Source organism: Euphorbia lathyris, chromosome 7, assembly GCF_963576675.1.
Source record: "Euphorbia lathyris chromosome 7, ddEupLath1.1, whole genome shotgun sequence".
In the NCBI taxonomy this organism is placed as follows: Eukaryota; Viridiplantae; Streptophyta; class Magnoliopsida; order Malpighiales; family Euphorbiaceae; genus Euphorbia; species Euphorbia lathyris.
In genome coordinates, this window is record NC_088916.1 from 30,101,108 (window position 1) to 30,120,970 (window position 19,863).

Consider the following 19,863-nt stretch of genomic DNA (forward strand, 5'->3'; position numbering starts at 1 on the left):
TTTCACCGGCTATACACCACAGTGAGAGGTCACCTCTAAGTTCGTACGTATAAGAGAGACAAATTGAAGGTTGTACACCAAAATGTGAAATAGGGTAAAAGTTATACACCATAGATGAAATTTACCCAATCTAAGATTAATAAACACTTTAATTAAGTAAACAAAAATAATTCCCAAACCCTACTCTTAGGCTTAGAATTCGGCATACACTAGATGGAATTAGGGGGGGTTGTTAATTTCAACTCAACTTAAATCTCTCTCTCTAAAATCTTTTTTTAATTAAACTCTTTAATTAATTAAGGGTAAATTTCAAAAAAAAAACCCCTGTGGTTTGATGTTGTTCCAAAAAAACCCTTGTGGTTTGTTTTTACAAAAAAAAGGACCGTGGTTTCGCCGTTACCCGAAAAACGGAAAATGACTTAACAGTGTTAAAAATGCTGACGTGGCGAAGGGTAAAATTGGAAATTCCAAATTTTTTAATTTTTTTAATTTTTAATTTTTCTTTGTTCTTCTTCTTCTAAGAACTCCTCCATTGATGAACTGTTATCTGCATAACACATTCCGCCGCCGACCTTTGAACTCACGAATCCATTTCTAGAAAGCACACCGGAATGAGTTGGAGATGATCGCATCGACGACGGACAGCTTGAGTTGGAGATCGAATCCATTGCTATCTTTTCCCCCGTTCTTCACAGATACTACATCAGATCTATGTTGTTTTGTGAATATCGTCGTCACCGCCGTCGGCAATGGATTTAAGTTTTCCATTTTTTGCTGCTGTTGTTTCTGCAAGAGTTTCTCGTACAACGGCTTCACTTTCTTCATTTACTTCCTTATAACCTCCTTCGCAGTGGCGCTCATCCTTTTCATAGAAGAACCGGTGACAACATCGTTTTCGCGGTTAATCTTCGGCTCTTTCTTAAACACAGAAGAAAATCTCGAGAGCGAGAAGTATTTACTCCCCTTCTTGGTCTGATTCGAATTGTAATTGAAGTTGTTAATCCGCCGGAACTCATCATCTTCAGTAACGGAACTCGGTCTAGAAGAATCGCAATCACCGAGCAAGATGAAATCGCTGGCGAAGGAAGAGGTGGAGTCGTTGGAGCTTCCGGTGGAGTCACGAGAAGCGGTGGTGGTAGTATCGGAGGAGGAGGAAGTGCTGGAGGAAGCTAGAAGGAGAGAACAGACCATAGAGATGCGAGGAGAGAGATGAAGAGGCAACAACTGACCTTTGTAGAAGAACTCATCGGCCGGTCGATAAAGAGCGGTGGAGGATTTGCGGGGAGAGAGAGAAATAGACGGTGAAGAAGAAGAAAGAAAGGAAAGAAAAAGAGAAAATAAAAGAAAATTAAAAAAAATTAAAAAATTTGGAATTTCCAATTTTACCCTTCGCCACGTCAGCATTTTTAACACTGTTAACCCATTTTCCGTTTTTCGGGGTAACGGCGAAACCACGGTCCTTTTTTTTTGTAAAAACAAACCACAAGGGTTTTTTTGGAACAACATCAAACCACAGGGGTTTTTTTTGGAATTTACCCATTAATTAAATATGTAGATAAATGTATATGTATCAAAATAAATATGTATTAATATCTAATATTAATTTAATACACATTATTTATAAATATATATTATCCTCGTCATATTAAATTGAATATATATAGAAAAAGGAAAAATTGAATATATATATATATATAGATATAAAATAAGGAAAAGTACAAAAATAAACCTTGTGGTTACACTTGTTTTCGAACACACCCATTTGGTTTAAAAGTTTGCAAAATGGTACTTTGAGGTTCATTCCGTTAGGAAATACATACCAAATTGACTAAGGGTCTGCTTGGATTGAGGTTAGTGGAGGTTAATTAAAGGGAGATTATTTGTGTAACCTTGCTTGGGAAGGAGTTTAAATGGAGGTTATTTTTCTAACATTGCTTGGGAAGGAGTTTAAGTTTAAATGAAGGTTAAATGGAGGTTCAAAAACCTCCAATTTCAGTCCCACCAAATTAGTGGGATCTGGAGGTTCTCTAATCTCCCATCCCTTCCCATCCCTTCCCTTCCCCTCCCTTTAATTACCCTCCCCTCCATTCCCTTCCCCTCCCTTTAATGAACCTTACGAAACTTTCATCCAAGCAGACCCTAACGGTGTTAAAAGTCAAAGGGAAAAGAGTTAATTTAGTCATTATATTTATTTATTTTATAAATTAACCCACTTTATTATCTAATTATTACGAACAAACCCCAAAATAAAAAATAAAAATCAATTACACCATCTTCTCCATCTCTTTTTAATTTTTTATTTTTCTTCTCCTTTCTCTCTCCTCTTTTTCTCTCTCTTGTCTCTCTCCTCTTTCTTAATTTCTTTATTAAATCAATTGAATTTTGCTAATCCATAAAAAAAAAGTACACACGAACTGAAAATCTTCTGCTTCCAATTGGTGACATAGACGTCTGATCATGAGAAAAATCTGAATTTGATGAATGAAAAGAATCAAAATTACCAAAAACTGATTCAAAAGCTTCTGCTAATTCAATCCAATTATTGTTAAACTCCCATTTACTTTGGTTACTCGACATGGTATCAATGGTCGTCCCCGGAGAAACCTGTGTAGTTTCCCCTTTATTTTCATGCCTATTTCTCATCCACCCTTCAAGCAACTTAGATATGTTTTCAGTACTTGAAGCATAGGTTGCAGAAGCAGGTGGCTTCATTAATTCCGTCAAAGAACTGCCAGAGTTTATCTTCTCCGGCGACAAGGCCTCGTGTAGAGCTTGTTTGGCAGTGTGAATATCAGTTTGCATCCTTCTTTCCCATTGTCCTCTCCTCTAGAGATTGGTTCAGAAACCATTGATGATGATGATGAAAACCCATCTTTAGATCGAGGTTGAGTGCTTGTTTGAAGCTTCTTCGTGAGATGTGTATTCTAGTAATTTTTAATATCATTGTCTGTTCTCTGTGGAAGGTATAAAGCTGTGGCTGCCCATCTGTAACATAATTAATTACTGCATCCGAGACACATTAATTACCATTAAGTAGAAATTACCATTAAATTAATTTTTTCATACCTGTTGCCTAAAAGGGCTTGGAGATGAATTATCATCTTCTCTTCATGATTGGTGAAATTACCACGTTTGATACCTGGGCGGAGGTAATTAATTAAGGTATTGGAAGCGGAAGATTTTTAGTTTATGTATACTTCTTTGTTTTTGATGGATTAGTAAAATTCAATTGATTTCATAAAGAAATTAAGAAAGAGGAGAGAGACAAGAGAGAGAAAAAGAGGAGAGAGAAAGGAGAAGAAAAATAAAAATTAAAAAGAGATGGAAAAGATGGTGTAATTGATTTTTATTTTTTATTTTGGGGTTTATTTGTGATAATTAGATAATAAATGAGGTTAATTTATAAAATAAATAAATATAAGGACTAAATTAACTCTTTTCCCTTTGACTTTTAACACCGGTAGTCAATTTGATATGTATTTGCTAATGGAATGAACATGTGTAAATTTCATCAATAGTGTACAACATTTATCTCATTTCACACTTTGATATACAACCTTCAATTTGTCTCACTAATATGTACGACCTTATAGGTGACCTCCCACTATGGTGTACAACAGGTAAAAATGGCCGGTCAACGCTCAGTCAACGCGCCACCTCATCTTTGACTGGTCAAAAAGTAAAAAAAAATAACCACTTAATATAAAATTACCTTTATACCCATATCTCTCTATCTCTTCATCTTCTTCCCCCAATTTCTTTCTCTCTCTAACCTCTCTCTTTTTAAAGCTTTCTTATATTCTCAATTTCATTCTTCTTCAAGAATTAATATGGATTGAATTGAAATACAATTCATACTCTAAAATGGAATTCATCAATTGAACAAGATAAGGTCCAAAGGAGTGATGCGGCAAGCAACCATAGAAGAAAACTCATAAAACTTTGTTTTGAGCATTTTATCAAACACGTGGAAGCCCAAACATTCAACGTTAATCTAATGGGTTCAAATTGGTCAACAAATTCCATTGGGTTAACGTGAAATTTCTCCTGGAAGAAACGCCATTTAGTTAGCTGCGCATAGTAGTTATTCTCTCCTCCGCTGGTTTTATAAAATGGCTTTTCTCAGATCCAATATAACAGCCGATGTTAGCCCTCTGCATCCTCTAATTTTCAGGTTTTGTTTGATTCAAAGTTTTGATCGATTTCGCATTGGTTTTGGATTAGCATTGTGCGTAATTAGATGGAGATGATTATTAGGGTTATATGCTTTTAATTGGCATGATTTGATTGTCTATTGAAGAGAGAAAAATAAATTTAAAGAGAGAAAGAAATTGGGGAAGAAGATCAAGAGATAGAGAGATAGGGTTATAGAAGTAATTTTATATTAAATGGTTGATTTTTTTAACTTTTTGACCGTCAAAGTTGGGGTGGTGCGTTGACTGAGCGTTGACCGGTCATTTTTACCTACTGTACACTATAATGGGAGGTCACCTATAAGGTCGTACATATTAGTGAGACAAATTGAAGGTTGTACACCAAAGTGTAAAATGAGGTAAAAGTTGTACACCATTGATGAAATTTACCCAATGAACCTCAATGTACCATTTTGCAAACTTTTAAACCAGATGAGTGTTGTTCGAAAACAGGTGTAACCACAAGGTTTATTTTTGTACTTTTCCCTATATAATATCCAATATTATATATACATATTTTATAATTATAACTTTATATATATATATATATATATATATATATATATATATATTCCAAACATATATATACATGTATAAACTTATATGAATTTATATTTCCAATTTAATCCACTTAAAATGAAACTTCTATTCAGAAAAATTTGCCCTTCTATTTTGTTTAATTAATTATGGGCCAGACTGAACTTGATTTTAATCGAATTGAACCTTCCATTCACCTGGGCCTGCTTAAAACTGACGCAGTGTTCTTAGATTCATGCAATCGTGTTAGAAATATATGTTAATACATTACTAGAAACCTTTTGTTCCTATACAGTTTATTCTGCAAGTGATCCTGATAGGCCCATCTAGAGATGGTGGTCAAACCGATCGAACACTGAGTTTGTCTTACCAATCATACAAGGCTTTAGCTGAACTTTATGATAATCAAAGTCAGATAGTAATATTGTGTGTAACCTTTGAGAGCCTAATAACCTCTTAGTAATCCCTTGCTATATGGTATCAAGTCCAGCATGAGGCACAATTAAGTCACCCACATCTGTTGTTCGGACATTTCTCTGATCTCTAGTGAACTAATAAGTTTGAATGGGTAATTATACATTGCCCCCATTCGGATGTGGTCACACACTTCTCAATCCCACCAGTCAAGTGGCCGATGATATCTAATCTCTTTAACAGATTTAGCAATCCCTCGATTCGCTCATGGTTTCTAAGCATGACGTATATTACATCTGATTGAACCCATACTTGGCACATTGTTACATGCTCGTTAAGTGATCAATCAAAGTACAGTTCAAACCATCTAGGACCTATAATGAACTTGGTCTAAGGAATCAACTCAGAGTGTTACATAGGAACCACTTATGACTATCCTAACTAAGTGGTGCTCTCATGGATCAATCTAGACCTTACTATTTCATAAACCTTAATGCCCATAATTTGACATCCAATGTTTGTAACCGGTAAAACACCATCACAATCAAAACACATACTAGTTTTTAGTTAGTTATCGCTCTCATTATAGTAACAGACCATCCATATTCAGATTAGTATCTTGTTACCTCACGACTTCACTTGACCAGGTCATCAACCCGCCAAAGGTGAGCAGATCACTAATCTTGGACACTCTGTTAATCAGTTTGCATAATTAAGCTTAACATATTATTGCCTTATAGTTAACAGTTCTATTAGATAAAATCTCTCGGGGCTAGAGTATACTCCAACAGTTATCTTGGAATAGTGCTTTGGAAGGGCCATGAGTCATTCAGTGTGGAAAGGACCAACTAGACAAGCAAGTTAGAATATGATGGAAGGAATATAATAAGAGGGCACAAATTCTATTTGTCACATCTTCAAGTTTCCATGATTCACCTATGCACATATGCGTAATAGAAAACTGTAGAGATCAAAGGAATACAATGGATATAATATAAAATCTATGATAAAGCATACAACTTGTTGTGATACATGTTCAATCAAAAGGCTATATATCACCAATGAATGTATGCTACCAGATTTGGTACATGTCAATTAAGATGTTATATATCTCCAACGAGTGTATAACACTAGAGCTTTTGAAGATATGTCGGTCATACAAACTATTTGCAAGTATGAATAAGATGAGATAAGAAATAAGTTATGATACACGCAAGTGAGAGATGTTGGAAATAAATAACCGAGTCAAACATTATTAGCCTATACTTGGATGGGTCGGATCTTGGTTAGATGGGTAATTAGGATTTTCCCTAATTGCAAGCTATAAATAGATAATTAAACCACACTAATCCTAACCTAAGCTAACATTAAGACATGACATAAAAGCAGTGAGCTAATTGTAACATGCCTTTCCTCTCCAATTCGTCGCCCCTTATCTCTTTCTCATGGGCACTTAGTTTGTGGAATCATCACTTCTCTTCCTGAAAAACTTCGACGTAGGAGTTATATGACCAGTAATACGAAATAATGATTCAATTTTTTTCGCTGCAACAACTCAACGATAATCTACGCTACAAGAGATAACTCGATAACTGTATTTTATATTCAGATCTATTTGTGAATAATCCCTTCACTAACATTTTCACTAAAACTAACACTTTCAAAGTGAGTTCTAAAACTTATTTAGTGAGAATTAGTAAATTCTTCTATAAGTTGTTATTGATTTATGTAATTTATTTAACATTAAAAATAGTTAAATCGGTTATTATTGATGTAAGTTCCGTCTAGTGTAGTGTTTGTTGGTCCCGTGTGATTAGTTCCAAGGGGGGGTTAGGAACTAATATAACTTTTTCGTTAGATATTTATGCTGACTTAACAGTTTTGGTAAGTTCGTCAGCTCAGCTTTGGTCAGCTTGGCCGAATTTAGAGTAAGACAGCTTTAGTCAGATATTGACTAGAACTGTTTTACTTGTAAGTTGAGAATTGACACTCACAGAGGTCAGCTTTCAACTTAGCACTCTAATTTACTCAGAGTCAGCTTAATCAGTTTAGATGCTGAGTAAGTTTACCATACAACACATACACACACACACACACACACACACACACACACATATATATATATATATAGAGTTAGAGATTACTCAGTATCACTTATCCTGGTTCGGCCTCTCTGCCTACGTCCAGTCCCCAGAATCCTCCGGGCTTTTAGAATCCAATACTGAGCTCTTTAAAGGTAGAGCACAAACCGTTTACAAGGCAGTTGAATATGCAAGAGTACCTTCCTCTATTCGTCTACTCAACTCCTACTGAATGCTATAACCGAACACCCAGATTTTCTCTACCACTAAATACTCAACACTGAGCACCCATCATACACTCTCAATATTACAATTGATAAGAACTTGTTCCCTTTCAAACAAAGAGCACTTTAGATGATTACAATCAATCTAGCATTTACACAAAGAATGGAAGTTTGGTGTAAGATCTTTTTCTGGTTTTTGAGTGCTTTTGATTTGTATCTTTCTCACTTGTGATTTTCTGTAAAATCGGCAATGATCCAAGGATTTTGATTGTCCTTATATAGGAGAAAATCTGTGTTGGATCATTTTGAAATGATTTAGCCGTTGATGTTAAAACAGCTCTTTTAGGGAACAACTTCTGGTCAGCTTCAGACTGTTCCGGCCATTCCTTTCCTCTGTTTTCCTTGAGGCTTCAGACTTTGTCTTCTTGCGTCAGACTTGTCTCTTTGTGCCAGTTGTCTTTTACCAATAATCCATTGACCCATACATCTCGGAATGTGTCCTTTGCGTTATTCCAAGGAATCAATTATTGGCGCAGAGGGATGGCAATCATTGTCTTCTAGTGAACGACTCTTTTATGCTGTCCTGAAGATTCACCCAGCTTCTACTGCGTTATTCATTGTCTTTGGCATCCTAAATGCTGAGTTCACTTTTAGTTGGCTCAACTTTGTAAGACAATTGTTTCGACGCTTTCTCATGCTGAGTTCTATCTCACTTAGCTCTGTTGGACTATAAACCTCAATCTTTTGATGCTGAGTTCGATTCTACTCAACTTGATCATGAGACTTCTATACTTAGCTTGTTCTGTCATCTCACGCTGACTTTGTCCTGTTTTACTTTTATATCTATTTATATTTATATTTATACTCAACATTGAACAAACGGATTAGTATAATTAAAATAAAGCACTTAAATTTAATTGTCTCTTAATCATGGATGATTTTGTCAAATCAAAATCTTGTGGAAAGGTGTTTCAACAAACTCCCCCATTTTGATGTTGGCAAAATGCATAATTATGGAACTCAGTTTTGAAATTCCCCATGATTGATTTATTTTTCATATTTCTGAAATTGCTCCCCCGTAAGGGTTGCATATATTAATTTAACTCTAAATCTTCCAAGAGAAATTAAAGATACTTGTACTGACTAAGTTCAATCCTAGACCTTCTGAGATCTAATAGGTCAGTTTTCAGAAATGATCATTTTTAGAAACATTTTATTACTTCAGTTTATTTATGTGTGAAGATGTATACTGAGTATGTTTCATTATGATTTGTTTGTTCAATTTGGACAGATCAGCATATGGTATTAAGACAAGTTGGATATTAAGATAAGTTGGATAAAGTGATGCTCATCATAATTTTACTCAGCAAGAAATATAAATATTAAGCACAAGTGAAGTATGGGCTATGTTCTAAGCTTTAGACTAGACTACTTCTTTTTCTTCGGATTGACTTGATCAGCTTGAGACTTGCCTTTTCCTTTATCTTTACTCCCTGATGCACCACCAGCGTGTTGAGTTCCATCTTGGCTTTTCTCCCCCATTTTGCCATCATCGGGAGGAGGAGGAATGAAAGTATCATTTCTAGCAGCACCGGACAGAGCGTTTGAATAACACTTCAATCTTCTTGTACTCTCACTTAAGCCATCAATAACTGGAACACAATCATCTTAAACAGTTCGAGGAACCCGTAAGGAGCTGCTCAGCATGCTGATGAGACATTCATGAGATTTGCTGATCCAAGAGATGGACTCAGTGAGCTGAGCAAAGGATTGATGGTACATCTTGAGCAGAGCTGAGTCGTAGAATTGTCGTTGAGCATTTGTGTAGCGTACTGAGCGAAGGATGGCTTGTGAGAAGCTCAGAAGGGTTTCATGAGTGATAGGGTCAACATCCATCTGTGCTTTGTTGACGTTGAGTAGACTTACCGCTTCACTCAGTTGGTCAATTGTACACTGAGAAGAAGAAGAAACTAACTCACGCGTACAAGTAAGATCAGCAGTCAGCTTGGCAAAGCATTCTTGCAGCTCGGCAGATGTGGCAGATTCAGGATTTCTCGTAGACCGTAGATGGGTCAGCTCTGCAGTCAGCTTAGCAAAGTGTTGAGCTAACTCAGCTGAAGTGACATATTCCGGATTGACTACTGAGAGAGTGTTGATTTTTCCTTCAAGCGAATCCATGTGATTCACCATGAGAAGTAGTAGTTCGGTCAGCTTGGCAATTTGGTCTTGCTTGGGTTGCTGTGTTTGAACTGATGTCATAACACTTATAAGATCCTTGAGCCCCTTGATTTCATTAAGCATTTGAGCGATGGATGAGATGTTAGATGACTCAGGATGATCAGACCCAGCAACATCAGAAGTGTTGAACTCCTTGAGAAGGGATTGAGCAGTTTCTATGATGCGACGCCCAGATTGAGTTGCACTAAGATAGGCAAAGCGACCAGCTAGATTTGGCTCAGAAGCAGGTATGGACGTGGAGTTTGATGGTGGTGCAGTTGGCTGCTTATTAGCTGGGAGTGGTTGGTCAATTTCTGGGCCGTGTGGTAGGTCAGTATAAGGAACTGAGTGCTCAACATCATGTGTATTTTGAGTTAGAGGGGAAGGAATTACAGAGATGTTGACTTGTTCAACATGAGGAGGAAGTTGACCAGGTTGTCCCATAGTTGTCTCCCCGTCTTGAGCAACTTGGACTTCGAGCACTTGCTCGGCAGAATTTGGATGTTCTAGAGTCTTGGCTTGTTCCTCAATATGAGTAACAGAGGCTTGATTTTGCACAGATTCCCTAGGAGGAGACTCAGTATCATGGGAGAAGTATTTGAATTGGATATCGGAGAGGTCAGTAAGGGGCTCTCGAGGTGGGGAATCATCCAGAAGATCAATAGGTGTTTGCTTGTGTGCCTTCTTCTTAAGTCGTCGAAATTCCTTGGCTTTTGGGGGTGAAGGATCAGCTTGAATATCTTCACTGGAGCTAGACAATGATTTTTCCAAACGTTCATCATTCCCTGGTTGGTCAGCATTTTCCTTCTGATGTTGCTCAATATCATCTGACTCAGCATGATCTACTTCCTCAATATCAGGCTGAGTGTCATCCTGTCTCTGTTCTTCCGCTTCTTCAGCTTGCTCAACTGGAGTTTTCTCAAGATCGATCCCGATACTTTGAGCATAGTGTGACTTGGGTGTCACAACCCAATCAATGGGATCAGCTTCAACAATATTCAAGCCAGAACTTCGACTCTTCTTCTTTAGAGGTTGTTCTGGGGTTTCATTACTTTCTTCTTCGGGCTCAGCTTGCCCTTTTCTTTTCTCTGCTGACCTAGGTGTAACCTGAGGTTGGTCAGCATCAACGTTCTTGCCCTTAGCCATGGCCCACTTCTTCTTTGGGACGGCAGAGATGTCCTTTGTGCACGTTTCAAGTGCTTTCCTCTTCTTCTTTGCCTTTGGTGACTCAACAGGGACTTCCTTCCCTTTCTTAGGTTCAACTTCTGGCTCAGCATCACCTGCTTCTTCCTCTTCCACAATTTCTCCAGCCCCTTTCAATGGCTGGTTGAATACTAACCCAAACAGCAAAGCTGCGGTTATTTCTGTTCCCAAACTCTTAGTCTCATTGATTGTCTCTATTTTGTGATCTTCAAGGATTTTGGTGATTAGAGAACCTAGTCTAAGTTTCTTACCTCCACGTTGAAGTGCACCAACCAGAAACACAGGCATATTGAGTGGGCTATAGGTCAGCATGTGCCATATAAAGCACTGCTCGAAGTTGGAGGCCGACGAGGCTGAGCTAAGTTTAGGGAAGATGAAGTTGGTCAGAATGTAGTGTGCCATCTTCTGGTTTTGTCCCATACAGGTACTGGGTATCTCTCCTTTGTGATTTTTGGGTTTGCAGAATCCCTTGACATAATCAAGCTTTTCCTTTGTTGTTCTAAACTCAGTCCCTTCTTCTGGCAGATTTAGCAGAGTTGCCAAGTAGGATGGTGTGATTGTTATCTTGTGGCCCTTGACATGGGTTTCCAAGTAGTCTGCATCGTCTTCATCCACAAACAGACCGGAGTAAAATTCCCTAACCAGGCGAGGATAGGTAGTTCTGGGGAGAGAGAAAAATCATGCCCAATCGTTTTTCTCAATCCACTCACAGAATGGTTTCTCGGCGGTGATGAAGCTGGGAGAAAACCACCGGCATTTTAGGACTTTGAGATTGTTGACTTTCTTGTGAACCTTTACCATGGTTCTAGCCTTGGGTTTCTGTTGTTTCGAGGAGCTTGCTGGGTCAGCTTGAGGGTTTTTGTTAAGAACAGGAGATTTGGGATTTTCATCGGTGTGATGTGTGCCGGAATCACCACCGGAGACATTCTGAGAGTTCGTCATTCTCAGAGATTTTCAGGATTTTTGAAGTTTTGACAGAGAGAGAAGAATTCGAATGCCTAAGGATTCACGCGTGAAAAGGATTAAGGGAGAATCTTCCTCTATTTATAGAAATCTAAATCGCCCCCATTTATTGAACTAGCCGTTTCACTTTGGGATATTCAATCGACAGAGATTCTGTCACTTATGACATCTTCGGCGCATGGGTTATGTCATTATTGTTTGCCTTTTCGAGGTGCTATTTATTACACGTGTTGGCATTTAATGGTGCAAGTAGGTTTTAACTCAATTTAATTAGAATGTTAGGCGTTTGTGATATTGAGGACCTAATTTTATGAATTTTTCATTTCTTAGTTGCTCAGCATAAGATAATAACACAGTTTGTATCTCTACTCAGCACAAGGTTAGTACTCAGCATATGTACCTACTCAGGATGATCGCTCAACATGTATGTTAACTCAGCATAAAGTGATTTTCTACATTTCAAACTCAGTGAGTAGTAGTTACAAATTTTTGAATTTACTCAGCATGGCAATTTCACAACATTCAATTTTTCTCATAGAATTATTGAAGGGGATTAGACATACCGATGGCTTCCCTTAGTATGTTGAATTGTTCACGTGCCAGGGGCTTAGTGAAGATATCTGCAAGCTCTTCATTGGTTGGCACATAGGTCAGCTTGATCTCATCTTTTAGTACGTGATCTCTGATGAAGTGATGCCTTATGCTAACATGCTTCATCCTGCTGTGTTGGACTAGATTCTTAGATAGATCAATGGCACTCTTATTGTCACATCGGATCTCTATTGTTTCCGTTTTAACTCCATAATCCTCAAGATGTTGCTTTATCTATAGGACTTGTGCAACACAGCTTCCAGCAGCCACGTACTCAGCTTCAGTCGTAGACAGGGCTACAGATGATTGCTTCTTGCTGAACCAAGATACTAGACAACTTCCAAGAAAATGACATCCTCCTGAAGTACTTTTACGTTCTAGCTTATCTCGTCCATAGTCAGCATCAGTATATCCAATGAGTGTGAAGTCATTTGAGGTTGGATACCATAAACCTTCATCAACTGAGCTTTGCAAATATCTAAAAATCCTTTTTACAGCAACTAGGTGAGATTCCCTAGGGTCAGCTTGATATCTTGCACAATAACATACTGAGTACTGTATATCAGGTCTACTAGCCATGAGATAAAGTAAGGAGCCTATCATACCTCGATAAAGTTTACTATCTATTGACTTACTCTTCTCATCTTTGCATAGGACAATATCAGTACCCATAGGGGTTGATATGGGTTTGCAGTCTTCCATATCGAATTTCTTTAACATTTCTTTGGTGTACTTGGACTGACTTATGAAGATGCCATTCTTACCTTGCTTAATTTGAAGTCCAAGGAAGAAGTTGAGTTCACCCATCATGGACATCTCGAACTCAGTTTGCATCTGTTTGCTAAACTCTTTACACAAAGATTCGTCAGTTGCACCAAATATTATATCATCTACATAAATTTGTGCAAGTAGGGTATGTTTACCCTTTTTCTTAATGAACAAGGTTGTGTCAGCTTTTCCTCTAACATAGTTCCTGGTTAGCAGGAAGTTTGTCAACCTCTCATACCAAGCTCTTGGAGCTTGCTTCAGGCCATACAGGGCCTTATTGAGTTTATAAACATGGTTTGGAAATTTTGGATCTTCAAACCCAGGAGGTTGATTAACATATACCTCCTCGTTTATAAAGCCATTAAGAAATGCACTTTTAACATCCATTTGGTATAATTTAAAGTTCATAAAACTAGCATAAGCACACAATATACGTATGGCTTCTAGCCTAGCCACTGGTGCAAAAGTTTCACCATAGTCAATACCCTCTTGCTGACTATAGCCTTGGGCTACAAGTCGGGCTTTGTTTCTCACTACGTTTCCATGCACATCTAGCTTGTTTCTAAAGACCCACTTAGTTCCTATGGACTTTTGATTTCTAGGCTTAGGTACTAAATCCCAAACCTCATTTCTTGTGAATTGGTCTAGCTCTTCTTGCATAGCGTTGATCCAGTATTCATCGTGCTCAGCATCAACAAAGTTCTTTGGTTCATATACTGATACAAAAGCCACATTACTTAGATACTTCCGAAGCTGATCTCTTGTCATCAGCTTGTTGTCAGCAGCATCAAGAATAGATTTTTCTGAGTGTCCTCTTGGAATTTTTATTTCCATAGGTAGTGTTGAGTCGTTTGGAACAGGTGTTTCTACAATCTCTACAGGAGTAGTTTGGTCAGAAAATGTAATTTCAACTTCTTGCTTACCTTTGGTCAGCCCTTGTATTGATGACTCAGAGGCTCCTTGATGATCAGCAAAAGCTGAGCTTGGTTCATCTTCTTCGAGCTGAGCTAACTTTCCTGTAGGGTCAGCTTCATCGAACTCAATATGTACAGACTCTTCTACAACCTGAGTTCTTTTATTATATACTCTATATGCTTTACTATTTGTTGAGTACCCTAAAAAGATCGTTTCGTCAGCTTTAGCATCAAATTTTCCAAGGTTATCCCTTGTATTGAGTATAAAACACTTACACCCAAAGGCACGAAAGTAGCCAATGTTGGGTTTTCGTCCTTTCCAAAGTTCATATGGGGTTTTCTTAAGTATAGGTCTAACTAGAGCCCTATTAAGTATGTAGCATGCTGTGTGGACAGCTTCACCCCAGAAGTACTTTGGAAGCCTATTTTCACTCAGCATGGTTCTAGCAATTTCGACAATAGTTCTATTCTTCCTTTCAACAACCCCATTCTGTTGAGGTGTTCTAGGAGCAGAGAAATTATGGTCAATACCACTGGTTTCACAGAATTCGTCAAACTGTTGGTTTTTGAATTCTCCACCATTGTCACTTCTAATATGAGCTACTTTTAGGTCTTTGTCAATTTCAAGATTTTTAATCAATGTGGTAAACATCTCAAATGTTTCATCCTTGCTACTTAGCAAGATGATCCAAGTGTACCGAGAGAAATCGTCTACAATGACCAAGGAAAATTTCTTACCTCCCAAGCTGAGTGGCTGGATAGGTCCGAAAAGGTCCAAGTGTAGTAATTCCAATGGTCTATTGGTTGAGACAATATTTTTACTATGAAATGACTTTTTAGTTTGTTTGCCTTGCTGACAAGCTTTACACAGCTGATCTTTTTCAAATTTTAATTTGGGTAATCCCTCAACTAATTGCTTTCTAGCTAATTTGGCAAGAAGGTCCATGCTGACATGCCCAAGTCTTCTATGCCATAGCCAGGAGTTATCCTCTTTAGACATCAAGCATATGTTTTTGGAAAACTTTTTTTCTCAATTTAGCATGTACACATTTTCTACACGAGGGGCAGTTAAAATTAATTCATTTGTATTTCCCTCGAGTATTTGACACTTGGTATTATCAAATACAACCTTTCTGCCGCTCTTGCAAAGCTGAGCTACACTCAGCAGATTGTACTTGAGACCTTTAACTAGGGAGACAGATTCAATAGTTGGGTTACCTCCGATAGTTCCTGAGCCGACTATCTTACCCTTTTTATTATCTCCAAAGCTTACACTTCCACCTCGTTTAAGCTCTAGTGTGATGAATTGTGTTTCATCACCTGTCATGTGTCTTGAGCATGCGCTGTCTATGTACCAAAGTTTTGACTTCTCCACGCATGTCAAGCTAACCTGCATTTTAAACTATTCATCTTTAGGTACCCAATTCTTTTTGGGTCCTTTCTTGTTAGTATAAACAGGTGCAAAGTCATATTTCAGTTTGTGACGACATACTTTTATAGTGTGGCCATTTTTACCACAGAAGTCACAATAACTTACTCTTTGAGGGTGATGCTGAGTGTGGTCAGCATTGTTATGCTGAGCATGCCAACATACCTTAGTGGTATGTCCTTTTCTTCCGAAGAAGTTACATTGGACAATCCGCTTGTTGAACCAACACACATCTTTTGTGTGTCCCCTTTTCCCGCAACAGTCACACTGGGTGAACTGTTTATGCTGACTAGTACTGGTGTATTCAGCATGGGTTTTATTTTTATTTGAGCCTTTTACTTGACTATGTAGGATTGTAACGTCCTTTCTAAGTTTCTTTGACTAAGATTGGACCTCTGTGACAAACTTATGCATTATTTGAATGTTGCTATGTAAGTCTGAATTGTCTTGGAGGAGATATCGGAGGTCACTTAGCTTGACCTCTTCAATCTCGTCACATCGCCTGCTGAGTGATTTTATTTTCTTATTGCATTTCTTAGTTAGCTTGTATAAATCACTCAGGGCATTTACCATTTCATTTCTAAACAAGAGTAAGGGTGTTACCTCATTGTTGTGTACCTCCCGGTCAGTTTCATCAGAGAGGTCAGCTTGCTCTGATTGAGATTGGTCAGCTCCATCATCTGCCATGAAACATATATTGGCAGTTTCATTTTGCTCAGCTTCAGACGAGGTTGACTCATCACTGTCACTCCATGTTGCTACCATTTCTTTCTTGTTTCCCTTCTTATCCTTTTTGAGATTCGGACAGCTTGACTTGATATGTCCAGTTTGGTGGCACTCAAAGCATGTGTCGGACTTGGAGCTGTCCTTCTTATATCTGTCACTTCTTTTGTATGGTCGTTTGCTGTTCCTGTCATTTCTTCTAAACAGCTTCTTCATCTTTCTAGTGAACATAGCCATTTCCTCATCATCAGTTGAGTTAGCTTTAGTCGAGTCAGCTTTCATGACTAGTGACTTTTGTTTCTTGTCTTCTGACTTTTCTTTCTCTTTAGCTTTAAAGTTTTACATTGAGATTTCATGAGTCAGCAGAGATCCGATTAGCTCATCATACTTGTATGTAGTCAGGTCCTGAGCTTCTTCTACTGCAGTTTTCTTTGCTTGCTAGCTCTTCGGTAGGCTTCTTAAGATTTTCTTCACTTGTTCTTCTTCGGTGAAGTTCTTGCCGAGTCTTTTTAGCTCATTTATAATATTGGTGAATCTGGCATTCATGCTGGAGATGTATTCGTTGTCGTTCATTTCAAATAGCTCATACAATCTCATGTGTTGATTCACCTTTGATTCCTTGACTTTGCTTGTGCCTTCATAGGTCACTTCGAGCTTCTTCCAAATCTCCTGTGCTGACTCACAACCTGAAATCTTATTGTATTTTGCAGCATCTAAAGCACAGTGAAGCATATTTATAGCCGAAGCATTATTTTGGAGTTTTCTAAGGTCATCTTCTGACCACTCAGTTTCACTCTTAACAACTTTCTCATTGTTAACAGTTTTATATGGCACGAATGGCCCTTGAACAATTGCAAGCCATGCACTCATGTTTGTGTCTTGGATAAAGTTCTTCATCCTATTCTTCTAGAATGTATAATTAGATCCAAAGAATAGGGGAGGCCTAGTAATTGATAATCCCTCACAGAGTATCTGTGTTGTTTGGTTTCCCGGAAGGAACCGAGTGTTGTTCTTAGCCATTTATGGGGATCCGCTCAAGATAGTTATATCTTTGAGTAGTGAGCTTAGGCTCTGATACCACTTGTTGGTCCCGTGTGATTAGTTCCAAGGGGGGGTTAGGAACTAATATAACTTTTTCGTAAGATATTTATGCTGACTTAACAGTTTTGGTAAGTTCGTTAGCTCAGCTTTGGTCAGCTTGGCCGAATTTAGAGTAAGACAGCTTTAGTCAAATATTGACTAGAACTGTTTTACTTGTAAGTTGAGAATTGGCACTCACAGAGGTCAGCTTTCAACTTAGCACTCTAATTTACTCAGAGTCAGCTTAATCAGTTTAGATGCCGAGTAAGTTTACCATACAACACATATATATATATATATATATATATATATATATATATATATATAGAGAGAGAGAGAGAGTTAGAGATTACTCAGTATCACTTATCCTGGTTCGGCCTCTCTGCCTACGTCCAGTCCCCAGAATCCTCCGGGCTTTTAGAATCCAATACTGAGCTCTTTAAAGGTAGAGCACAAACCGTTTACAAGGCAGTTGAATATGCAAGAGTACCTTCCTCTATTTGTCTACTCAACTCCTACTGAATGCTATAACCGAACACCCAGATTTTCTCTACCACTAAATACTCAACATACACTCTCAATATTACAATTGATAAGAACTTGTTCCCTTTCAAACAAAGAACACTTTAGATGATTACAATCAATCTAGCATTTACACAAAGAATGGAAGTTTGGTGTAAGATCTTTTTCTGGTTTTTGAGTGCTTTTGATTTGTATCTTTCTCACTTGTGATTTTCTGTAAAATCGGCAATGATCCAAGGATTTTGATTGTCCTTATATAGGAGAAAATCTGTGTTGGATCATTTTGAAATGATTTAGCCGTTGATGTTAAAACGGCTCTTTTAGGGAACAACTTCTGGTCAGCTTCAGACTGTTCCGGCCATTCCTTTCCTCTGTTTTCCTTGAGGCTTCAGACTTTGTCTCCTTGCGTCAGACTTGTCTCTTTATGCCAGTTGTCTTTTACCAATAATCCATTGACCCATACATCTCGGAATGTGTCCTTTGCATTATTCCAAGGAATCAATTATTGGCGCAGAGGGATGGCAATCATTGTCTTCTAGTGAACGACTCTTTTATGCTGTCCTGAAGATTCACCCAGCTTCTATTGCGTTACTCATTGTCTTTGGCATCCTAAATGCTGAGTTCACTTTTAGTTGGCTCAAATTTGTAAGACAATTGTTTCGACGGGTTCTCATGCTGAGTTCTATCTCACTTAGCTCTGTTGGACTATAAACCTCAATCTTTTGATGCTGAGTTCGATTCTACTCAACTTGATCATGAGACTTCTATACTTAGCTTGTTCTGTCATCTCACGCTGACTTTGTCCTGTTTTACTTTTATATCTATTTATATTTATACTCAACATTGAACAAACGGATTAGTACAATTAAAATAAAGCACTTAAATTTAATTGTCTCTTAATCATGGATGATTTTGTCAAATCAAAATCTTGTGGAAAGGTGTTTCAACAGTGTTTTCTACGACAAAATGTGTATTATGATAAGTGCGTTACGACTATGGATGTGATCTTTCTAAGTGCTCTATCTTTACTAGACGTCACTACTTAGGGGCAAGTGTACCCCGTCGTATCAAGTAATAATCCGGTTAAGACCGGGTATCGAATCCACGGGATTTATAACTACAAGTATTAGACGACTCGGTTTTATACGTTATCTAAGCGGTGAATACTTTGGGGTTGATGTGGTAACTAACTACAAACTACTCCTAACTACGGGTGAGACAAATTTATATAACAAAACTCTACGAAATGATATGGAAGGCGATAAGTTATAAATATGACAAACAATGACTCTCAATATATAAACGGTTGATGATTTACTCTTGCAATGACGACTACATGTAGTGAGACCGACCCGTGAAGTACTTAGACTACGTGGTTCCTAGTCAAGGCGTGTTTAATGCTTGGGACCAGAAATTAGGGTAAGTAAGTTCCGTGGTTTGTCAATTCCTACGGTTTCCGGAGCGTCACTTCCGGTAAGGCAACACCTATATGAATCCCTAAAGATAGCCCGAATGGCGTCGGAAATCGCGTTCTTCCTACACAATAATCAATTACGAATATCAAAACAAGTAGCAAACATCAACACAAATATAAAGAAAGAGATTATGAATCATGAGTTATAAATATGGAGAATGTAAATATGAAATACAACCAAGCCTAGTACATAGGAAGAGTACAAGCTAATTAGCAAGTGAAAAGGGAAGAATCCACCCTCGGAACTAGCTAACCGGACTCAAGGCCGTCTCTTAGGACTTGGAGGTGGAGCTTTCGAGCTTGGTGAACGGAGAAGGAATGGAACTTTAACGGAATGCCGGAATCAACGGACAAGCCCGAAAGGTGATATAGTTTTGCTAAAATAAAATGAAATCTCAAACTATATAACAAGAACTTAATTTATACAAAAAGTTGTATATCAAAAAGGGTGTATCAAATGAGTGCTAGTCACTCTTATTTATACACATCAAACTAGGGGCAAAATCATAATTCCACAAGATACAAGCATG

The 19,863-nt window shown here is 37.9% G+C and overlaps 2 pseudogenes; both read right to left on the reverse strand.

Moving 5' to 3' along the window:
* Positions 1–485: 485 nt before the first annotated feature.
* LOC136236059 (probable membrane-associated kinase regulator 1) lies at positions 486–1,314 on the reverse strand (annotated as a pseudogene).
* Positions 1,315–2,385: 1,071 nt separating this feature from the next.
* Positions 2,386–3,149, reverse strand: LOC136236060 (transcription factor MYB30-like; annotated as a pseudogene).
* Positions 3,150–19,863: the final 16,714 nt, after the last annotated feature.